Raw genomic sequence first — 6,000 nt, 5'->3', positions numbered from 1 at the left:
CCTCATGCATGCTAATACACTTGTAGGCCTTTTCTCTTATTAATCTGCCTTTTGTCAGTTGATTTTTCAGCAAAGCTTCAGAGGGTGAGCCGGAAGTTTTCCCTTGGCCCTTGCAAGACCGTGCCGGCAACACGAGGTTGTGATCATTAGAGTTCTGGGATTCTCAGTGAATGTTATTCTAGTTTGTCATCCTGCCTCCTTCAGGCAAAGGTGAGGGGTGGCTATACCGAGTGTCATCTGTGAGTAGAAATTCTCAGAGTATGATGTGAAAGAGGAGAGATGTCAGGCATGAAAGTCAAGGCCTAGACAGTTGCTCCTTAAGAGCGGGGACTGTGTCTTACTCATCTTTGCATCTTCCATAGTGCTCAGTCCTCAGTGCTCAGCGCGCTGAATTGAGCAGACCAGCTGGCTGTATTCCACAAACTTCAACACGTTTGCCCTTCATCTCTGGGTACTGGATAACTGTTTTTCTTTTATTTGTTTTTGTGGGACCAGTGTTTATTTTTACTTCTGCTAAAAGCACCTCGTTTTTCTTATTTTCTTGGGGGAACTGTTCCCTCCCAGTATTCCACTATGTAGTAATACTTCAGATGGAGTGAAATCTACTCCTTGGTTCCAGAAGTGGGAATCATTCCGATCAGCCTTAGAAGAGTAACAAATTCTCCTGGCTGCAGTGATTGGCTCCGAGGTGTGCACACAGCTCACGCTGAGACAGAGGAGTCCATCCTGGCACTAAATTCGTTCTGTTGGGGTTGCTACCCTGGAATCATAAGCTTGGAGCCACAACATAGCTGCCTGGAGGTGAGACCACCACCAGAAGAAAGTAGGGCCTGCAGGTAGGCGAGAAAGACGGTGTCCTGATGACATCATTTGAGTACATGGATCAAGCCTTGCCTGAAGCCCACTCCTTGAACTTTCAGGTCTTGAGCCAATCAATCCTCTTTTTTTTTTTTTTTTTTTTTTTTTTTGAGACAGAGTCTCACTCTGTTGCCCGGGTTAGAATGCCGTGGTGTCAGCCTAGCTCACAGCAACCTCAAACTCCTGGGCTCAAGCAATCCTCCTGCCTCAGCCTCCCGAGTAGCTGGGACTGCAGACATGCGCCACCATGCCTGGCTAATTTTTTCTGTATATTTTTAGTTGTCCATATAATTTCTTTCTATTTTTAGTAGAGACGGGGTCTCGCTCTTGCTCAGTCTGGTCTCGAACTCCTGAGCTCAAACGATCCACCCACCTCAGCCTCCCAGAGTGCTAGGATTACAGGCATGAGCCACCTCGCCCGGCCTTTTTTTTTTTTTTTAAATAATCTATGACACCCAGGATAATGATTTAGAGAGTAGATACTTGATACACAATTATTGAATGAATGGCTGAATAATGATAACAACAACTACATAAATTAGGGAAAACTGTTCTCTTTTTCCATACCTTCTCTCGGAAGGCTACGGAAAATCAGTAGCTACATTCAAAAACTCTACTCATCGATCTTTCATCCTATAAGCCACACTTAGAGATGAATACTGACCAATGGAAGTATTCACCAGCTGCCCCCAGGTGTGAAGTGTTGAAAACATGATAAATAAAAAATAATCGAAGAAAGAAGAAAATTAGGATTTAGGGCAGAAAATATTACTGTCTTCAAATATTTGAAGTGGCTAGGAACCGGGGCACAAATCGGGCCAATACATTCAGACTGAAGTTCTTCTGACAGTAAAGACCTCTAACAATGAGGGCCGTCAGTGATAAAACAAGCTGCCTAGCACTCCCTGAGCTTCTCTTTCTGGAAGGTGCCGCTACAAAGGTAGAACCCAAAGAGCATTTGATGGAGAATCGGTAGAACACATTCCTGCATTAGATGGAGAAGGTCTAGAATTCAGATATCTGGCCTTTACAAAGGTCTTCTGCCACCTCGAGAACATTAAGTTTGTAGATGCTTTTTAAGCATTCTAATAATCACAGAAAATTGTAAGAATTTTTTTTTATTCCACTAACCTCTGCATCTTGTTTAATGACGCAGTTACAGATGAAGAATTCTCCCCACCTCTTGCTCCAGTGCAATGCTGACAGGCAAGGCCACCAGGTAGGCCAAAGGTGTGGCCCTGCATTTGATTAGGACAGGGCTCAGCAGCATGGGATCATCCAACATATGCCCTGCATTCTGCTCAAAGCCAACCTTAGGGCTTTATCAGCAAAACCTTTGCTCTAGTATGTGTGGGTGTTTGTGTGCGTATGTGTTTGTTTAATTTTTGCTTGTCTTTGGATGGTGGCTGATTCATTAATGACACAAGACCTTTACATCAGACCTAAACACTGTGTTTGGTAAAAGGATAGGAGGACTCCCTGAATCAGTTTCTCAGAATGCTGTAGTCATGCATATTCCTGGGTCCTACCCAGACTTAATCAGACTCTTTGGGCTCAGGAATCTGCTTTTTAACAAGCAACCCTAGGTACTAATTGTGAGCTTGAAAATTTGAGGACCATCATGTTAGGAGGTAGCAGGAGGGCAATGAGAAGAACTTCCCTCCCCTCAATACAAACACCATCTCTTTGGAGAAAACCACAGACTGTTCTCAGACGTGAAAAAGCAGACTGGTCCACTAGGAAATGGTCCAGCTGAATCTTTTTCATTGCTAATTCACTGGAAAAAAAAAATGCCTTTAATTAAAATGATAGACTTAAAATTATATTTTAATTACTAAAGTGCTGGAAAGATATTTTAAATGACAATTATACAGTCCCCCACATTATAGAATGCCTTTGGCTTATTTAAAAAAAAAAATTTTAATGCCTTTGGTTTAAAAGAATCGAGAAAAAAATATGGAGCACTTGACATATTTAGAGTCTTCAAACAATATTATTAATTTTCCTTGTTGAAATCTTGTGCAATCACCAAGAAGCATGAGAAACATGGGAAAGTAAGCGACTTGCCCTGCAAGCTCACAGTGACAAAATCTCTTCTACCACACTGGAAACCAAGCCAAAGTTTCAGTGGGAAAACTGTGCAATACTTCTCATTTTACACTGGCACTTCGCGTCTCCAAATGGGCACTGTTCCAGGTCATAGAAAGTAAGCTAAGCTGTTCATGAGAACAAGTCCCGAGATTGACATTTTGTTTTAATGAGGACATGGGCCTGTTCATCAGGACATATCTCCAACCAAGTGGCCTTTGGAAGAGATTGCTACCCATAATCTGACCTATTAGACATGCCCTCACCAATCACACTAAAAACTTGAAATGGACATCAAAAGCCTGGAACTTCCAATGAAAAGATAACTTCCACTGAGAAGATTCATATCTTGATACTTAGGCTTTTAAAGAAACACAGAACAGCTAGCACATCTGCATCTCAGGATTGCGTTTCAGAAACTCTTGTTCTAGTTTTGGCTTTGATTGCTAGTTTCTGCCAAGTATTTGGCCTCGCTGTATCTCTACTTTCTGAGTATGTCATAATGGCAATTATGTTCATTATTATGTACGTTCTAGGGGTATCCATTGTGAAGAGTTTGCAAAAAAAAAAGGTACTATGAAAATGACAAGAGATCATATAAGTAACAATAATTTTTCTTGTGTTTTTATTTATTATTTTATTTATTTTATGTTGCCCAGGCTGGAGTGCAGTGGCTATTCACAGGTGCATCATTGTGCACTGCAACCTCAAACTCCTGGGCTCAAGCAACCCTCCTGCCTCAGCCTCCCGAGTAGCTGGGACTATAGGTATGTGACACTGCACCCAGCTTTCTTGTGTTGTTAATTAGCAGTTTGCTCCACTCTCAATCCATGTTTTTCTTTCTTTGTCTCTATTGCTATTACTAGAACTTATTATATGTGGGCCAAAGGCTTATTTAAACACTGTGTTGTCACTGAGAGCCAAATTGTTCCTCAACATAGCAAGGTTCTGTGTGTCCAGAGAAAAGAGTTTTCAGGTAAACAGGCATTGGTTAGATAAGAATGCTATAAGACTTTTTTAAAACTTTGTTTAGGATTAAAAATTAGAAATATTATCTTGGATTGTGATGATAAAATGAAGGAGGTAAATGTGGAAAGACTAACAGTCAACCTCAGTTGTCCAATATACTTTAGATGAGATTTTGTGGATTGCAATTTTAAAAACTCTTGTATTGAAGTATGGCATATACACACACACATATTCTGAGGGAAACTACACAGGCAAACTCCAAAGAGTCTTTCCTCTGCTCTGATTCAACAACAAGCAACACAGAAGACTTGAAAGTGACCAAATGTGTAGAAGTTTTCCCCCACAAGCCATTAATTCTGCGACGGACACCAACTGGGTGTCCTCCAATTCAATGCTGATGTTATCCACTTGGAGATTGCATCAGATCCTGCAGGTTGAGGGCTCAGTCCCACAGGACTGCCCGCTCCACCTCTCCCCCACCCCCACCACACACCAGGTGCAAGTCTGGGCCTCCAGAACCTCTGACCGACCTGTTGCAGGTTGGAGTGCCCACAATCCCCTCTTGGAGTTTGATTCATTTGCTAGAGAGGTTCACAGAACTCAGGGAACACCGTTTGCAGGCTTATTGTAAAGCAGATTACAAAGGCTACAGATGAAGAGATGCACAGGGCGAGGTGTAAGGGCAGTGGGGCTCCCAGGCCCTCCCCAGGTGCCCCACCCTCTAAGAACCTCCAGGTATTCAGCTGTCTTCTTGGGCTTTTTGTGGAGACTTCATTACATAGGCATGATTGACAACCGTATAGAAATATGCTTGGACAAAAAGGGTACTATCTAAGACAAACAGGCTGAGTGGAGGGCCTCTTCGGATTCTTCCTGGCCTCTGTGCAGTGTTCCTTCCTCCAGGGAATGAGGCAAAACCCCTTCTGAAATGAGGGACTTATGAGCTACAATCAGACTGAGTAGGTCATAGAATTTTTTTTTTTTTTTTTTTTTGAGACAGAGTCTCGCTCTGTTGCCCAGGCTAGTGAGTGCCGTGGCATCAGCCTAGCTCACAGCAACCTCAAACTCCTGGGCTCAAGCGATCCTCCTGCCTCAGCCTCCTGAGTAGCTGGGACTACAGGCATGCACCACCACGCCCGGCCAATTTTTTCTATATATTTTTAGTTGGACAGATCATTTCTTTCTATTTTTAGTAGAGATGGGGAGGGGGTCTCACTCTTGCTCAGGCTGGTTACCAACTTCTGACCTCGAGCGATCCACCCGCCTCGGCCTCCTAGAGTGCTGGGATTACAGGCATGAGCCACCACGCCCGGCCTAGACTAAGTAGGTCATAGAATTTTTTTACGGCCAGCTCTCAGACAGAAAGGTGCGGGAAGATTCCTGCCTTGGGGAGAAAAAGGAACAGGTGATAGGAGGGCAGAGACAGAAAGGGAGAAATTGATTCTGTTTTCTGAGGCTGCTTTTGAGGCCTAGAATGACCTAACACTAGAAAAAGAAGACTGTAACAAGGGCTATGGAAGTTATGGGCCAGGAACCAGGAACAAAAATCAATATATATCATAATATTATACATGTATAAATGTGCATAAGCTCAATTCACTAATCATTATAGAAATGCAAGTTTAAATCATAATGAGATAACATCTTACTCCAGTCAGAATGGCCATTATTAAACAGTCAAAAAACCAGAGATGTTGGCGAGGATGCAGAAAAAAGGAAACGCTTGGACACTGTTGGTGGGAATGTAAATTAGCACAACCTCCATGGAAAACAGTCTGGAGATTTCTCAAAGAGCTAAAAGTAGATCTACCATTCAATCCAACGATTCCACTACTGGCTGTCTACTGAAAGGAAAATAAATCATTCTATTAAAAAGATACCTGTGCTTGTATGTTTATCACAGCACTATTCACAATAGCAAAGACATGGGATCAACCTAAGGGTGCATCAACCAATGACTGGATAAAGAAAATGCAGTGTCCGTGCCCCAGAATACTACTTAGCCATAAAAAAGAACGGACACCTGGAGGTTCCTAGAGGGCGGTGCACCTGGGGAGGGCCTGAGAGCCTGACTACCTCGCCCTG

The sequence above is a fragment of the Eulemur rufifrons genome, chromosome 13 (assembly GCF_041146395.1).
Source record: "Eulemur rufifrons isolate Redbay chromosome 13, OSU_ERuf_1, whole genome shotgun sequence".
Classification (NCBI taxonomy): domain Eukaryota; kingdom Metazoa; phylum Chordata; class Mammalia; order Primates; family Lemuridae; genus Eulemur; species Eulemur rufifrons.
The sequence above is the reverse complement of the archived record's forward strand: the minus strand, read 5'-3'. Positions refer to the sequence as shown.